Below are 19,458 nucleotides of genomic sequence, written 5' to 3'. Positions count from 1 at the left end.
TCTTAAAAATCTGAAAGAAGCTTGCAATTTTAAGGCAGTACACTCTTCATCTCGGTATTTGACTATCACTACAAATTCACACATTTATAACAATACTCCTTCTGTTCTTTAAGTCATAAAATCAGTTAAGCATTATAGTCACTGGTATATCGTCAAAGTTGAAACGTTTAGTGACATAAATGACAATCATCCAGCATAGGGTGCCCAAATTTTGCTGCATTATAGAATCACTTTATTCCTCTCAAATCTCACACCCACATCACAACCAATATTAAATCAGAATGGGGATGGGAGTCAGGCATCGATCACTTTTTTCTAATTATATTTTAAGAGCAGTTTTATGTTTATAGCAAGATTAAGAATAGAGCACAGAGTTTTCATATACCCCTTACCCCTCTACAAGCATAGCCTCCCCAGTTTTCAGCAACTCCCCCCTACCAGAGTGGGACATTTGCTACAATGGATGAGCCCAAGTGGACGAGCCCATATGGATGTGTTATCTCTTGAAGTCCCCAGGTGAGTCGATTGCACAGCAGAGCTGAGAACCACAGCTCCAGCAATGGAACATGAACAGCCAATGGTGCACTGACTTGTAACACGTAGTTCTACTTGACATCTAGAGTTCATGTTCATGCTGACTGGTCAGGATTCTGTATGCATAGTCAGTGGCCTCGTCATATGTATTTTTAAACCTCATGCCTATGATGAAACTATAAAATCCATCCTGACAAGTTCCAGAACCATAATCTCATGGAACCTATTTTAGATGTGCGTTCAGACATTTTAACTAGCAGTATTTACATGGAGAATCAAATGTCCAGAACAGTCTTGGCCGCCAGTATTTTCAATTTTTGATTTTTTTTCCCAAAAATAACCTTTAGTTTCAAAGTAAGTAGCAGAAATTTACCTTTCTACCTTTCAAAGTAAATTTCAAAGGGGGTAAAAGGCAAAAAAGCAGGATGAAAGGATCAGGTGAGGATCCCACTACTTGAGCCATTTGCAGTGAGATGCCTACATGTCTCGCCAGAACTGATCACCAGAGAATGCCTTCCTCACTGTGTCTTCTGTAGACAGGGATTAGTTTGTTGGGAGTGTTATATCAGAATACCATGGATTGGGTGGCATGCAAACAGTAGACATTTATTTCTGGAAGTCCAAGATAAAGGTGCCTTATAGATTCAGTGTCTGGCGAGGACCCACTTCTTGGTTCTTGGATAACTGTCTTCTCTCTGTGTCCGTGCCTGGCAAAAGTAGGGAGGAGGTGAGCAGCTCTCTGGGGTCTCTTTAATAAAGGGACTAATGCTATTTATAAGCGTTTCACCCTCAAGATCCAGTTATCTCCCAAAGCCCCACCTCCAAATACATGATCACCTTAGGGTGTTAGGATTTCACCGTGTGAATGTGGGTGGTAGGGACAGACATTCAGTCTGCAATAGTTGGTCTGTTCTCCTACTCCAAGGGTGGGGATAACTTTATATGGTTTCATCAGACGACTGAAACTGAGCCAGTAGAATTGTATTTCACTATTTTCATAATTACCACCTTCCTGGTACAAGCTAAGATGTCCTAAACTTTCCTGAAATAAACCATCTGGGGATATCGATATACTATAAAGCATCTTAAAATTGTTTCACCGAAAACACAGTAGCCCAGGACTATCTGAACCATTTCTGGGTTGATAACACAGCTTTGATTTTACTACTTATCTTCTTTATGCATATTGGAAGACAGGTATATATAAAACAATATAATGTTGTTCCATCAGGAAAATTACAGGCTTGCCTTTACGTCAGGATTTCTCCAGTGATAAGAGTACTTCACATCAAGTATGCATATTCACATGAGATGGACCCCTATAGATTGTGTCTGTGTTCTCTATTTTTTCTTTCGTGAAAAAAACCATTGGAGTTTTGAAAGGAATTACATTGAATCTATAGATGGATTTGAGCTGTGTGGGTATATTTTTTTAAGAGTTTATTTATTTATTTGACAGAGATACAGCAAGAGAGGGAACAGAAGCAGGGGGAGTGGGAGAGGGAGAAGCAGTTTCCTTGCCAAGCATGTGGGGCTCGATCCCAGGACCCTGGAATCATGACCTGAGCCGAAGGCAGACACTTAATGACTGAGCCAACCAGGCACCCCTGGATATTTTAACATTATTAATTCTTCCAATCCATGAGCAAGGAACATTTTTCCATGTATTTGTGCCTTTAATTTCTTTCATCAATGTCTTACAGTTTCCGGTGTACCCATCTTTCACCTCTTTAGTTAAATGTATTCCTAAGTATTTTATTATTGTTTTAAAAAGGCTCTTGTAAATGGGATTGTTTTCTTAATTATTTTCAGATAATCTGTTGCTGGTGTTTAGAACTGCAACTGATTTTTGTATAGTGATTTTGTATCCTGAAATTTACTGAATTCATTTATTAGTTTTAAGAGGTTTTTGGTAGTGTCTTCACATCAAGTATGCACGTTCACACGAGATGGACCCCTATAGACTGTGTCTGTGTTCTCTTTATGTGTTTGGATCGACCAATGATGAATACCATGTAAATAATCCATATAGGCATATCCTTGCCTAAAGTCAAGCCAGTAGTTGTGCAATACAAAAATATGAGATAATCTTATGTGTATAGAGAGAAGCTTAATTGACCCTTGTGCTTCAAAATCATGAGATAGATCAGTTCATTCCCATATTCCACTTTCTCAGACGAAACTGTCTTCTATATAATCAAATGTTTCTGCTAATGATATTTCTTACATGGGATATTCCTGGTAATCAGTAAGAGTTATGTATGAGTGATGGTGTATATTTTATTACATCACTAACACCATAATCTTCACCCGTCCAGCCATTTAGCCAATCTTTATTCTTTCAAGTTTTCTTGCTCACCAGGCACTGTGTCAGTTACTGAGAACAGAGAGGAAAAGACATGAGGTCCTCTGGTATTACACAGCCTCTCTGGGGGCCTCACTAGTGAGGCAGTCATGGTGGTACTGCATGACTGGAGCTGGGTTGTTCCAGCTCTCCCTGGCCTTGTAAGAGGTGTGATCTAACTGTAGATAGCTGGAAATCACTGTAGGAGTGACCTGGATTTCATTGAGTGCTTACTTGCTCTTGTAAAGGACTCTTTACTGGCAATGTGAAAGAGGGATTATAAGCAGATGAGGAGGAAGTAGAGCAGAGCTATTGTTGCACTCAAAATACATATAAGTCTTGACTATCCTTATAGCAAGGGGAAGGAGAAGAGGGCACATGTGTAAAAATGTTGAGATGGAATTACAAGACCTGATGAATGGGTAAAAGAAGGCGGTAAAAGGAGAAGCTGGCAATGACTTCGGTAAATAGTGTATTAGCCCACGGAGGTGACAGATATTGTCATGACAATGTTTGGGGACCTTTGATGAAAGCAGTGTTTTCTGTTCTGAACTACTTGTACCACATGCTTACAGTTTCTTTAGTGCTTGTTCTGTGCCAGGCACTGTTCTACACCAATGGGCTCGTTTGATCATTAGCTTATGTGAGTAGGTTTTTGTTTCTATTTTAAGGAGAAGGAAACTGAGTCATAAGGAGGTGAAACAAGGTTCCCCAGGTTAAACAGTGTTCAAACTGGGCAGAGCTAACCCTCCAAGGTGCAGGTGGTTATCTGGCTAGTGCTAGGGGTTCTGTCCACGGAGGGGACTCAACTGTGTGATCCTCTTCATAGGGAAGGAGCACATTTAAGGGAGATGCATTGAATGGGAGGCACCTGCCACCCTGGCTGGCAGAGGTCTTCCCATAAAGACCCTACTCCATGATGGAGAGGTATAGATAGGGATTGTGATTGCTGGGATGGGAGGTGAGGCAAGGAACAGGGGGTGTTCCACAAGGAAAGCACATGAGTAAGAAAGAAAGTAGTCAGTCCTGATGATGGTACACATGGTTCTTTAATATGTCTGCACCTCAGGATCACCTGGGAGCTTTAACAGTTCCTGCTGTCCGGACTTCACCAGTTAAATAAATCAGAATGTCTGGGCATGCATGAGACCTGGGCATGCACATTAAAAAAAAAAAAAAAAATTATTTTATTATTTATTTATTTTTAAAAAATTATTTATTTATTTGACAGACAGATCACAAGTAGGCAGAGAGGCAGACAGAGAGAGAGGGAGAAGCAGGCTCCCTGCTGAGCAGAGAGCCAGATGCGGGGCTTGATCCCAGGACCCTGAGATCATGACCTGAGCCGAAGGCAGAGGCTTAACCCACTGAGCCACCCAGGTGCCCCTGGCATGGACATTTTTAAATCCTTCTAGGTTATGCAGTCAAGGTTAAGTGTTGCTGACTTAGAACCATGGGTTTCCCACTGTCGCGTGCATCAGAACTCCCTGGGTTGCTCCTCACAGCCCATGTGGCATCCCACACAGCACACTAGAGTGCAAGGACTCTGGTCTCCTAAGAGCACTAACTTAATGGATACCCCGTCCTTATGACCTCATGTCAACCTAATCTCCTCCACAGACCCACCTCCAAATACCATCAGGTTGAGGTTAGGCTTCCATAGAGGAATTTGGGTAAAGGCTTTTGGGGACACAAGCATTAAGTTTGCAACATCCTCTGTATATCAAGCTGTGTTCCTGCTATGGAAGTATATGAATAGTGATAACATCTACTTAGCATAGAGTTTTCTGGTAAACAAGAACCTCTGTGTCTTCATTTTCCTGTGAAACCCTCTCCACTGTCTTAATATGTTGGATTTTTTGTAAATGGTTCATATATATATGCTGTTCTCCTATTCCAAGAGTGGGTAGGATTAAATGTTGGGATTAAATGCAACTCATGGCTGTTTGTGCATGTGTTAATATGAAGTGGCAAATGACAGGACAGATAAGATACATGAGCTTATGGAGCTAGTCACGATACTCTTAAAGAACATTACAAATGTTGATAAAGTTAATTGTTTACAAGACATGTAAATTAATGAAATATCCTCAAGCTGATATACTGATTTTGCCAATATCTCTAGGTTATCACACTGAAGTAGGGTTTATAGACTTTATGTCCCAAAAAGCTAGTTTTGAAAGAAAGTGTGCCTGGGTGATTCTGAAGTTCAGAAGACTGTAGTTAGTAGACCCAGGTTTTTAGGAAGGTTGGTCTTCAGGGATGACCCCAGACCATAGAAACACAGGGCTGATGAAGACCTTAGTTTCCCTGATTTGACTCTAAATGCCCAATAATTAATTATCTGGTTTTGGAGCAAACTCTTTTCATTCCATAGAGTTCTTCCCCAGGCAACCCTCTTTCCTGCCACAACAGTGACATTTTCCCACTGGATGGTCTCACCCTCTGCCTTTGCTTGTTGGTTAAACAATCCTGGAGAAAGGAGAAGAAATGGGCCCTCTCATTCACCATTGTTACTACGTGTTCATTAGGGCCTTCACCTTCTCCATCTTTTCTCCAAGAATACAATTTTTACTTTCTTTACCTTTGTTTCTTCTAGAATATAAACTTAAGACTTCCTCGAGTTATGCCCTTTTCTGAACCAGATGCATGAGTGTGAATCAATAGAGATACTTGTGTACACACACACACACACATACACATTCTCATGTACTCCTCTTTGCTCTGAGTAGATGGCTCTAACCCAAGTGTGGGATCAACTTTTCTCCTCCGAATTCTCATTGTTAATGAATGCCTGCCATACCCATGCTTATGTAGAGTTAGTCCTTTCAAGAACTGTTACATTATTTCCGTGATGAAAAGAAATCACATTAATGACAATTTTCATTGTTGATTTCCCTTTTCTAGGGACACCTGGGTGGCTCAGTTTGTTAAGCATCTACCTTTGGCTCCGGTCATGATCTCAGGGTCCTGGGATCATGCCCCACATTGGGCTCCCTGCTCAGTGGGGAGTCTGCTTCTCCCTCTACCCCTCTCTTTCCCGCTTATTATGTCTCTCAAAAATAAATGAAATTTAAAAAAAAAATTCTTTTTTCTAATTAAATATGACTTGAAAGGAGTTAATAACCAAGAGTGGTCCTGGATGCCTAGGATGGGTTTCAGAATGTCTGTGAGACATGTGAACTTATGTTTTGATATGTACATTTTTGTAAAGATAGGATCACAGATAGAGTCACAGTCTTGAATTGTCTATGCCCCACACAATATGAATCCCTGACCTGTGGTCAGTTAGTTCTAAAGGTTTTAAATGGCTAATATTTCCCTCTTTATTTACTTTTGTTTTTGCTTTCTTGGTTTTTTTTTTTTTTTTTTTGTGCTTTTTATCAGCCTCCCCAAATCCATTGTGGAGTAAGGTAGAAAAGTATACAGTAACCCTGGTGAATATTTGATCTAGTAGCTTTGGAGTTGTTCTTAACATTAACTTTAATTTAACAAAGTCTGTGGAAAACTCTCCATGTAGACAGTTGTGCGACTGTTACTTTTGGCTGACAATCTGGTTAACCTCTTAAGGCTCAGATTTCTTACCTATATACAAAAAAAATGTTATCCTTTTGTGTCCAAAAAGTTAAGGAACATAACATAAAACCACTGTTGATTCAGTGAAGTCTCATTTATATTTTTTGTCTTAAATACTTTGTGCTGGAAACGTTTCCAAGTCCTTGACAAGTTTTCATGCATTAAGTACTCATAATAGCCTTATAAGGGGTATTATCATTCCTAATTTGCAAGGGGAGAAAGTGAAGCACAAGAGAGCTAAGTGACTTGCTCAAGGTCACACATCCATGTGGAAGAAATAGGATTTGAACCCTTCCATCTGCAGAACTCACAGGCTGGATTTGTTTCTTTTTAACCACTGTGCTGTCCTGTGCTATCTCCTAAGAGCTGGGGTTGGGGGATGGGGACTGGAAAGTGGACCTGTGAGGAATGGGCAAATCCTTCTGTGCTTTTTCTAGAATCCTGGATTAATAGGAGAACCATTCTTCTAGAGCCAGAGGTCCCACTGCTGTTGGCAATGCAGCCTCTAACCCTCTAGAAGTGTCAGAAAGCAGCTGATGGAAAACTCGAGCCTGCCCGCAACTGCTGAGTGAGCAGGGAACACCTCACTGCATGGGACAGAGTGACTTGGTATCAGGGGGGTGATAAAGGTTTATCCTGAGTAGCAGGTCAGGGCTGACAAGGTGGAGACCATTTCCATTTGGGATTTCTTTCCAAGAGAAGGTTTTGGAAGCAATAACTGATTTCAAAACATGGGGGTTTGTTAAGGTATCTTGGTGTTCATAAAAATCACACCCAGAAGCATATGTGCTCTCTTCTAATGGGGATTTAATTCAAAGCTGATGATTAATGAATATCTTAGAATCCGTATGTGTGTAATAGTCATGTAAACTCTGTATGGGGTGAACAAAACAGTCATTAATTTGAAGGTACATATTCTTTCCCAGTCCAACTTTCCAGTGTTCCTTAAACATGTTGTTTATGTAAAATTTATTTATAGTAGATTTTTGCCCTCACTCAGTAATCACTGCAGAGATATATAAACAGGAAATCTCTCCTTTTAGTCCCAGCTAACACCTTTGTTATTTATACCAACATGCGTAAGTCTCGTTATGACATAACATCTGTTGCTGGAAGAATGGTTTTTTGGCAGAAATGAGTAATGTATTTTGAACCAAGCAAAAGAAGAGATCAATCATGGAAGAGAAAAATAATCTTGTTCCATACATTAAATATAATTCAGACCAAACTTACGCACTTGCATGCAAATCAGCAGTAATTTAAAGCTCTTCCTACAACACTCCGAGACAGTAACACAAGCAGAGAATCTGGGTGGTAGGCCTGCCCTTCCAGATGACCTTACAAGGTTTTAGGTGTTCTATGGCTTATCCTTTTCTTAACAAGGGACTTCCTACTTAGGAAGTTTGTATTTATGCCAATTCATGTTTGACCTTAACTATTCTGTCTCTTAAAATTGTCAACATTTCTTATGAAATTACAATTTCTTACTCTCAAATCCATTCCAAGTTCTTTAGTGAACTCCGTTTCTTAATAGAACTAATTTATGTGTGTGTGTGTGTGTGTGTGTGTACATATAATATCATATGCACATATGACATTTCTCTTAGTTGTATTTTTGATAAAGCAAACTGATATAAATGTGATTATGAATGAAAATCCCATCATATGCAAAAAAACCCCACTCTCCTTTTTAAGATGGGATTCATTTTAAAAATTTTAAATCTGACATGCACTGCAGGAGACTTAGAAAATATATAAAAGCAGGAAAAAAAAAAAAGATGTGCTTGTAACATACTTCTTGGGACTTCTTCTGACATCAGCAGTCCATAATGGGGGTGTTGGATTGGAGAGAAATGAAAACTGTAGAAATTAGTTGGAGTAGATCTTTATCCTAGTTCATTAGCCTAAGATTTATAGCTTTGGGTGTAAAAGCATAAATATCTGGAAAAAAGGAAGTAGTGTGTGTGTGTTCCAAGTTACCATTTTATAGATCATATTTTATACTTGTCACTACTGTAAAATTTTTTTTCTTTAGATTTACAAATCTCATTCAACACATCCCATCGAGAGCATCTGTGGTTCCACAGGTGAAGGTGACTCGTTTGAACAATATAGCCACTTAGAGAGACTTCAGTAATGCTGGAACGCATTACTGGGAAGGATCGTTCATGATCTTTCTTTTTCTTCCAGTGGTCCTACATCGAAAAAAGAACAAGTTTATGACTGATGATAAATAAACCGGGCCTATGCCAAGGAGACTGAAGGGAAGAACAAAACCTGTTTTCAGATTCCCAATATTAGATTAAAATAGATTCTGAAATGATGAAAAATAATTATGCTAGATTCTGTGTTGATATGAATGTGTTCCTCAGGCTAAAATCGTAATAATGTTTTAAATCTGCATTCTATTTGAAGACCCCTTTTCATTCTAGAATATAAGGTTGTGCTTTTGGGTCCATGAAAGATTAGAGGCACAGAGTGGTTTCCAGGCCTGGTTCCCAGCCCTGAATGCTTCTCTGGTCCTCTGTCGATGCCTGTGGAGGTATCAGTGATTTTATATTGGCGTTTCTTGTGTCGTGGACTTTTCTCTCTTCTGTAAAGCAAACCTCCTTGGATTCTGCGTGCTTTAAATTTGTAGGTACCCCATGAGATGCCATTCCCCAGCTATTGCTCTTTCTGTTGTGCTACCTACCTTTTTAAGTCTCATCTAGTCTGAGACTGCATTCATGTCAACAAGTAGGTGGATCCTTGATTAGCAACTCCGGCTTTTCTCTCTTCCCTGGGCTTCACTCCTTTATTTCCACCTGGCGGCCACATGTCTTAAAGATGTCCTGAGATCACCTCAAATGCATCATGCATTAATAGGATCCTTTTTTTTTCTTTTTAATCCCAAACCTATTTTTATTTGCAGAGGACACTTTGAGCCACCAAAGGCTCAACGTCTTGGAGGACAATAGGAATTGTTCTCAGTTTTATGTTAGTAAAAGTTTAACCAAGTTTTCTGAAAAACAACAATCCCTGATACATAGCACATGCTGATTGGTTTGGTAAATATTCCCACCAGGCTTTCTATCCTACCAGTGAGACTCATTGACTGTAGAGTTGCAAAGACATGCGCACAGTTGGTTTGGATAATTGGATAAGCTGCTACCAGCCTACTACAGCTTTCCAAGGGGTATTCTGAAGTTCTGTTCAACTCAGAAGAATTAATATGGGCAAAGGTCAGTTGAAAAGATAAATGAATGACTCAATAAAAAATACAGAAATACTCAATACAAGTTTTGTTTCTATTAAGAGAAGCGTAGTGATGCACAGAACATATTCTTAGGTACTCATTGGGTGGGAGTGAGAGCCTGAGATTTAATTTCACCAGAGTTGTTCAAACCCTGTGTGGTAGAAGTTAGGGAAATGCAGACTGGATCGCTGGAGGGTTACGTAGATGAATAGCTCATTCGGTCAGTACTTAAAAGTATTGTTTGAGGAAATACTTGTCTTTTGGCTGAAGGTCTCTGGCAGCGTGCCACCAGGCTTTGTCTTTGAGTCTTTCAAAAGGTATAGTGTAATCATAAATGTAAAACTTTGTCATTACCCAAAGCATGGAAGAGTAGTTATTACAGAAGAGGACAAAGTCAGGCTTGAAAGAAAATTTTGACAAATTAAAAAATGAATCACCATAACAACAAAATTGTAACAGCAGTGTTGGACATTGTATTAGGTTAAAAAAATAATTTATAAAATATAAGTGTGACCAAGCTACACAATATTAGCTAAAAAGATAAGCAGGCTTTAGTGGGTTGCGAACTCCAAAAAGCAGCAAAGTTGCAAAAAACAACAAAGAATGCCATTTTTAAACTAGCTAAAGCATTCTTAGGTGATTTTGATAGAAATGTAGCTAGCATAGAGCAAGGTGCCCCAACTCTGTGACTAGCCAGTGGAGCAGGTCTTGAGCATGAGTCTGTAAACCAGAAATTTCCAGGAGGTTCTACATCCCACCATGACAAGTATATCCTAGCCCAGGAGATTATCTCTTCTTTTCTAGGAGGCCCTGCAACCTCAAGTCATGTTGTATCATTTCCATGTATTTGCCTGCACTGTTCCATTGGCTGTCATCACTTTTCATTCTCCCCAATTGAAATCCATCTGTGTTTTAACTGTTAGTCATCTTTTAAAATGTCAGTCAAAAATATTTAAACTCTTCCACTCTGCTTTCTTAAAGATCCTCATACTCATGTTTTGCACTTAGTTTTTCTACCTTGGCATATAGTTAGTGGTCTTCTCATGTCATGTACACACTTATTGAATGCAAGTTTATTACAAGGCACCATGCTATGCCTTGTTACATACTTGATTCTGCACTACAAGTTAGTACTTTAAGGACAAAGATCTTATCTCATCACCTCCACTGGAGTTTCATTGACTAGTGGTGCTCAGGAAAGAGAACAGACTTACCTCGAACGTGAAATAACTTAGATACAATTTGAACTTCGAGAAGGTCATCATGGAACTAACACCAAGAACCAAGCTTCTCCTCGGTTTTGGGGCACCTTTGCCGTACTAGTTAAGGTGACCCGGCATGGATTGTGTTCTTGTCCTTAGAGTCTCACATGCATGTTTATGCATTCACATGTGGGCCAGGCAGTGTACTAGACACTGGAGACACAATGTCTTACTCAGAAGTTTTTAGTCTGGGGTTTATCTTTAAGTTGTTGGTCCTTGACCAAACACTGACGATTGCCTGCGAATTGTTCTTTGAGTAAGATAGCCCATGTTCTATGTTCGCATTACAGTTTGGGCTTCATGGTTCCTAAGCAGTCAGAAAAGCACCAATAATAAACCATAACAGTGTTTTTGAGGACAGCCAGTGATAAAGTCAGCTGAGAATCCTCTGTGTTGCCCAGAGGCTTCCTCTACTTTTCTAGTCATGTCAAAAGAAATCATAGCTCAGGTGAGGAGAGTATCTTCTCAAGGGTCCCTTAGGATCAGGCTCCAGAAAATCAGGAAGCTCGGGAAAGAGTATGATACTTTGGCCACCAAACTTTTAGCTCAGCACCAACAAACATGACAACAAACTGAGTGCTTTTGCATTTTCTCCTCCTGTTCTATGGAAGGGAATGTGCACAGCAAAATAAGGAAAAGAAATACCCTTAATGAAATTCTTGAATTAACTTACATTCTGAAATTGAGACCTCCATATAATATTTTTTTACATTTTAGTAGTATTTTAATAATTTTAATAGTATTTCACGGGTCGAGTGCTGACCTGTTTGTGAACTGAAATCGACTCTGAGATTTTTGGAGTACCTGCGCTGTTGCGCGAACAGTAATGGATAATAATGACAAGATAGTGAGCAGTACTTACATTAATGAACATGCCAAAGTTTCTTTTAGCCTGGGAAGTTCAATGCTCCTGATTTGCTAAGTCATGATAGACAGACTGGCAGCTCTCCATTCCACCATAAGTGTCTCCTAACACCGGATAGGCACGTCCTTCGGACTCTGGAATCCAGCATGTCTTTCCCCGTACCGTCTCTGTAATATTCATTGTGCTGTTGATAGGAAGATGTCAGATGGGGTTTCTGCCAATTTAGCATCTGAGAAATTGAGTCACAAAGCAGTTCAATGACTTATCTAAGGTCCTGACCCAAATCAGCGGGAATGCAGTGAACATACTTTAAAGTCGGTGCTAACCCTTCTTCACAGGAAACTGTAATTTCTATTACTTTGTAGTGTTCTGTTCACTATAAAAATATGACTGGGCAATGTTTTGTCTCGTGCAGCCTCCATTTCTTCTGCTGATGGCAGCTGTAACTCTGGTCACTTATCTCAGAACAGAATTTAGCTGTAGTATTTATAGAATCTGCCACTGCAGGGTATCTCCCACCCCTCCCTCCCCTGCCACTTACTCCTGTACTCTGACTAATATTTGAAATGGGGGGAAAATTACGCCAGGGAAGAATGAAAAAGATTGGGGGACTATATCATTCTTAGTGTACAAAAAAAGCAAGCTGAAATAAGGAATAAGAAGAATGGAACTTTGATTGTTAATAGATGCTTAAAGACTCTGAGATCATTGTTAAATGGAATTTTGGTTTGCACGTGCAATGTCTTCAAGATTCATTCAAATGAAACGTGTGTGTGCGCACGCGCGCAATTGCGATTATGTGTACATTGGTTTACGTAACCATCTCTGGCTTTTCTCAGTGTCTGGAAAATCTTCATAAGCCAGGCTGCCCTATTACTTTATTATATAAACCAAACCAAAATGTAAATGTATTCAACCTCAGTTTGTTTTTTATATTGAGGTGGAGCATAGAAAATAACCTGAAGTTAAAATGAAGGGTGTAACTACAATTTCAGGCAGCAGCATCTTTCGTGAGAAGCAGACCGTCAGAACACGTGAGCGCTCTAGTTCTCTTTAGAATGAAGAACTTGAGAGCTGCCACCGAGAACCAATCTTCCACTTAAAATGTAGAATCGAGTTAAGCAAGCTGAATGTATGAATTTTGGAAGGCTAGTAAGAAAAATCAGCCCTGGTAAGACACATTCATGTACTCACACTCACACAGTCACCCATACGACTCTAATTGTTAAACAGTGAACTATGTGAGAGTACTGGGGACACGATTATCTAGTTTTATAAATTCTTGTGAGGAAATCCATCATACCCCATATTATTAATTAGCAAACCCTGCACTTTGAAAGGCACGTGCTATTTCTGACTTTCGCTTTTTTGATTGCAGTTGCTCAAATTCCTCTATGCTTGCTTTTCTGACATAGGATGTGACTGAGAGGTGTGTACAGGTGTGATGTCATTATATTTGCCATTCAAGTACATAATTGCTCAGCTATCCATCTTGTTTATTTTCCACTGTCACATCAGAGGGGGTGCGATGCTCTGTACTTTCTCACTCCTTCAGTATAAACAATGACTCTTGGTCTGAGTTTGTAAGTAATTGAATGCAGGTTGGTCTGTTGTAATGACAATTCTAATAGTGTAATTTTTCATAAATGAAAATCCTCATAGCAGGTATAAGTAGTTTGCAGTATATTACAATCACAGGGTTCCATAATAAAGTGCTAATTGTAACTTAGCTTTAAACGCTACATTTTGTATGCAAATTGGCCTACAGGGAGTTGTTATTTGGTATACCATTGGTAAGAACACTAACATTAGTTTGTAATTTGTTTGAAGTGGCACACCATTATTACTAATATATTAGATGTAGTTCATAGAAAAATATTGCTTCCTCGTGGAAGAGAAAAATATTTTGTTGTTGTACTTTGAAGGAAAACAAAGACTGGTTGAATTGAGAACCCGAACATTTCTTACCGGTAGAAGAGAATGGAAATCTGTAAACTACTACATAATTAAAATCTTTATTCACCCTAAATTATGTCTTTCATATCCTCAGAGCAAGGGTTGTTTCTATTTTTGCAAAATATATTCTGATTATTTTTCCTTCCCAAGTGTAATCTGAGAAAAACAAACATGTTGATGGCAGAGCTGAAAAGTGCTTGAAGGATAGTTTTACTTAGTGTTGCCATACCGGTGGTTGTCTGGGTAGGTGATCTGAAGTGTGTGTATACTCCTGAGCTATCAGGATGGAAACACAATGGTGACTACTTACTATTTAGTTGATCTGTAACAGGTAGTAGCAGTGTAGTGTGCTGTAGAGAGTAGTGTAGACACTAGTAGTGTTTTACATCTGTTGCTATGCTCTACTTGTGTTTTTCTGAATTCAAGAGAATTATTTTATTCCTTGATGACTATGACATGCCATGACTATAAAAAGGCAAACCAAACTAATAATCAAAATGGTCCAGTGCATTCCTAAAATAATCCTGAAGGAGCAGAGCATAGGGTTTTCTCTTCCTGACATAGTGGGTAAGCATGAGCAAGGTCAAGACTGTTGGCCATCAAAGCAGGATCCCAGTGCTTGGTTTGATGAACCTAGGGCACCACCACTGACAAACCATCCGCTCTCCAGAAGTTAAGTGTTCATGTCTGGGTTAACAGGGTGAGACCTTAGGTAAATTATGAAACACTTTGCAAATACGAACCAGTGAGGAATGAACCCATTTGAAATGGTTTCATTAGCTTTATTTTATTTTTATATAAAACTTGATACTACTGTTTGAGTTGTTGATTCACTGAATTCATAACTGCTTTGAAAGTACCATTCTCTCTAGAAATTTACCTCCAGGTAACTGTAAAACAATAATACAAAATCTTGTTCTTTCTAACTATGCTTCTCTTTTACTCTGCTAGTGTATTTCTGTGTTCTACAGAACCCCATGTCTGGGCAAGACTATATGTTTTTACATATGTCACAGGCTCACTAGGGAGAAGTGTAGGGTGTGGGATGCTCTTAGCCAATGTCAGGAGACAAGGGAGTTCAGGAGGGTAATTGATTTGAAGAATAAATCAGCAAGTTCACACTGGGGCTGGGCATCAAAGCCTCCCTCTGCATTTTAATAGATAGGCAATCATTAATTTTACCCCAAATTACAAGCATGCTTACAATGTTTCAACAGCTGTTGATTAATCGTTGAACAGCAATAATGGGAGGATGAGAAAATCTTGTTGATGGAAAGTTCATGAGGGTCAGCAAATTTACGTGGAACACAGCTGTCCCTGCTGACCTGCAGGGAAACTGTTAGACCCAGCTCTGTCTTGAACTTGCTCTTATGGGTTATAGGATGCATTTTTTCCTCTTTTCCTTTTCCTTTTTTTTTTTTTAATAAATTGAGCTGACTTGTTACAGCTGTTGCAAATTTTTATGTGAATATACCTTGAACCCTCCTGAAATATTAAAATTGCAAAGAGTAGAGAATGAAGGTGGATCTATTTATGTTCCTTGTGTAAAATGTCTGAGGTCACAGAGATCTATACGTTGCTATCTTTGGACACACGTGAAAGAGGGTGCCTGGCTGTATTAAGACACCACATGGACAGTTTTTAGATCTTTACTTACCCTCTTGGAGCCCTAGTTTCACTGTCTCTAAAATATGAGTACAAATTTGTACCTCGTCGTGATGGGATAATTGAACAAGAAAACCTGTGATTTCTGAGTATAGCAACTGGTACATCGAAGATCAGCAGTGAATATTCCTCACCCTCCCCTTTCTTTGCCTTTCCCAATGAATGCAAGATTAAAGACATTAATTTCGATTGTTAAGCAAAAGAAATTGGACAATAGGTACTTTTGTTTCTCACTTGTTTTACTTCATCTGCATGCTATTCTGATCTTAAGACAAATTGAAACACATTATAAATATTGTATAGCAGAGTCCAGAAATAGATTTCACTGAAGTTTTTAGAAGAACATGTCCATGTGTTTGAGAACCTAACAGCTATTTTCATGCAGTAAGATTAAGCCCACACACCTAACCTTTCTGGATTATCGTAAATTACAACAAGAAAAACCTGGGAAGAATATTTAAAACATTATAGCTCTGTCCCCAGCAGTGCCTGGAGGAATAAATGACCGTTTAGGACTCTTTTAAGCGGACAACAAAGGAGCTGAATGAAAACGTGGCACGCAGGTGAACTGAAATTTGTCCTGAAATCATGGGACAAGAGAGGATTCTTGATCATAATCCCAGTGTCAGAACAGATAAGGAAGAGTGGGCTGACCTCTCCTCAGTCCCTGTGACCTGCATGTAGGAGATGGAGTGTCTCAGCTGAGTCTGTGCAGCACTGCTGGGCAGAGTCCTCTGTCTTTGCACCTACAATGGGCCTACGTCAAAGGGAAAACTTTCCAGTTACCAGAAGTGTTAATGTCACACCCATGTTTCTTCACTCTTGGAGCTGAGTCTGGTTTTAGGGGATGACACCAGTCAACAAAGAGGTTATGTTTTGAATTGGAAGGAGGTTCATGCAGGATCTCTACTGAACCCGGATGTGGCAGCAATGAAGGCGGCTGATGTCCAGGTCTCCTGTCCTGGGAGACACTATATGTCAGCACCTTCTACCGCAGGCCAGCTGTTTCAAAGCAGAGGCTGTCTTTGAACAAACACTGCCTTGCTTAACCATCAAGGGAGATGACTACATGCCACATGGTTTCAATGAAAACCATGTCTCTCCCTTCAGGAAGATCCTTCTCCTAAGGGTCTAGCCAGAACCTTGTCGAGTAGTTTGGACTACTTTTACATACCGTCTTAAGTATTGTTTTTAAAATGTAAGTATGAAGGAGTCCCTCTGTTTCTGTATTAATTTGATCATGCCATTCTTAGAGCACTGAACACACTTTTTGTGGAATAAGGACATCACACCGTGGAGGCTGGCAAGTACCGTAGCAACATACCTAACATTAATTTATGATAACATTACTTATATGCCTGTACTATTTTTACTGGATTTTAAATTACATAAGAGCAGGAATTGTGATTTTTTTTTTTACCTTGAATATAATAGACACTCAGTGAAAGACTCTGAATGGCTGACCAACAGCCACTTGTAGGAATGAGGTATGTGAATGACTGCTCCACAGTGGGGTGGGGGAGGGGAGACGACAGGAGAGGAAACTCCTCAAACCATTATCATCAGCTCCTGGGAGGAGTATCATCCTGCCCTTTCTCTTCTTGTCCCTTTTTTCAAAGCAGAGTGGGGACTCCTGATCCCAGTCCTGCTTATTCTGGATGCCATTCCTCTTCCTTTACTGCAGAATAAGTTTGGGCAGTTGATGTTTTTAGGGTCTATCTTGACCAAATATACTCAACTAAAGATTTCTAGGGCAACCTCTATCTTGTTTTTCTCACTTGAATTCTTACTCAGCCTCCTTAGGGCAGGGACAGTCTAATATTTGTTTCTGTTCCCTCAGTGGGATATCCTACATGACGAGGTTGGTTATCTCTCTCCTCCATCAAATGCTATCATGCAACTACCTCTAGTTAGAAAGACTCTAGGTCCCCATTGATAAAGAAGATAGAGGCAGCCTCTATCTTCACATTACTAAGTTGGGGAGCCAAATGTTGATACATAATATCACAGACAAATATGAAAATGTAAATTATCATAAATTTCAGGGAAGAAGAGAATATAAAAAAACAAAGGCATGTGGGTAAACTAGCTAATATTGGAGGATCAGGGAAGGCCTCACTGAGCAAATAGTGTTTCAGTGGAGAACTTTATCTTTGGTTGGAGTCAACTGAAGCAGGAGGGAAGTATATTCCATTCCAGGAGACAAGGACAACATTAGTGATGGGTCTGCACTGGGAAGAAGCTTAATCTCTTCAGTAACTGCGGATCCCAAGCAGTGAAGGGAGATAACACCAGAAGTTTACAGGACACAGGCTAGGAGCAAGTCTGCAGGTCCAAACTCTGTGTAAGACCTCTTATTTAATTCTAAAGGGAAAGCCATAGATGGAGTTGGAATCTGAGACCAACATCTTCCAAAACCCCCTTTTAAAAGATTTGTAAATTGCTGTGAGAATAGACTAGAGACCATCAAGAGGAAAGGCTGGTTTCCAGTACAGAAGTTAGAATGCAGGTAAAAGTGGGGTGAGAGAAGGGATAGAAAGAGATGAGAGAATGGGGAGAGATGCTTCAGTGGGAACAAACAGCACTGGGTGTTAGGTTGGGGATAGGGTAGAAGGGAAAGAAGGTATCAAGGTGGACATTTCAGTTCTCAGTATGAGCGAACAGATGTCAAGAAATGTATTAAAAAGTAGAAATGCAGGCAGTAAGGTTGTGGACTCAAAGACTGGCTTCAGATAGGTTAAATTTGAGATAAGCATAAGTACCCTAAATGAGATACCAGATCTCAAAAATTGTTTGAGGTAGACATAGAAGTAGGACAGTCTGCAGGATATAGAGGACACGTCCAGCCACGAGACAAGGCTCTTATGGTGAGTGTTCAACATTGGAATTCCTGCCCACGTTTGGGTAATTCTCCACTTTATGAGCTTAGCATGGGGGAAAAGAGTCCATCTCCTATAGGAACAGCCTCCTTTGCCACCAAAGTTTTGGGCTCAGCCTCCTTTGCCACCAAAGTTTTGGGCTCTGCCACCCAGACTTACCCCTCTAGACTTTTATTCAGGAGCTCGAGGCTCAGGAGGGAGGTGTCAGAGAGCTCTTGCTCCTGACTGGGGTCAATAGTTGTCCTAGCTACTGTGGTCTTGCTGGTGGTGTCAAGTTTGATCCCAAGGGCAGCGAGCTCTCTGGCATGGTCTGTGGTGTTGCTCATGGCAACTCAGCCTCCAGTCTGGTTTACCTGCCCTTCCAGCAATTTGGTGAGCTTCCCTAAGTCCTCTTAACACATTTCTTTTTTAGCTTATCAGTCTGTTTTGCTATTTGCTACTAAGAACCTCTTCTAATATACCGTGGGCCTGGATGGGAATTCCTTGAGAATAAAATGTGAACAGAAAAGAGAGCCCCTAAGACTTAACTCTAAAAGTCTCCAGAATTTAGATCAATGAGAAGGGAGTTGTCATCAAGAAACTGAGAGAAACTCCTAGTAGAGGACCTTTGAGAGTGTCGATGGCAAAAGCCAAGAGAACAGATAATATCAAGGAGGAGAAGACAGTGGAATCAACCCTGCCAAGAAGGCTGGAAAGCTTATGTTTGAGGAATTCCTGCTACCTTCAGCAAGAATGGGGTCTTCTAGACAAACCTGATAAGAGGAGCTTTGGTGGACAATGGGGCAAGGGCTGAACTGCAGTGAGGGTGAGAGCAGAGCAATGGAAGAGCCAGTCCCGAGAAGTCAAGGGGCATTGCTCTGGGAGAACATGAAGGACCTTGCTGAGATGTGAGGAGGTCCTCACCTGTCCTGGGAAGGGGGGAAGGGCAGCCGTGCAGGTACAGATGTGGGTCAGTTACTTTTTATTGACAATCCAGCCTTCAGTTGGAATCAGCTTCATCACTTAGCAGCCTTATGACCTTGGACAAATAGATAACCTCTTTGTGCTTAAATATGCTTTTTATAAAATAGAAATGGCAAAGTATTTGCCTCATAAAGTTCTGTTAATCAATGAGTGCATGTGAACTTAAGAAAAAGTGTGAG

Source organism: Enhydra lutris, unplaced genomic scaffold, assembly GCF_002288905.1.
Source record: "Enhydra lutris kenyoni isolate GAN:26980312 unplaced genomic scaffold, ASM228890v2 scaffoldscaffold15, whole genome shotgun sequence".
Classification (NCBI taxonomy): Eukaryota; Metazoa; Chordata; class Mammalia; order Carnivora; family Mustelidae; genus Enhydra; species Enhydra lutris.
This window is presented reverse-complemented; position numbering follows the sequence as displayed.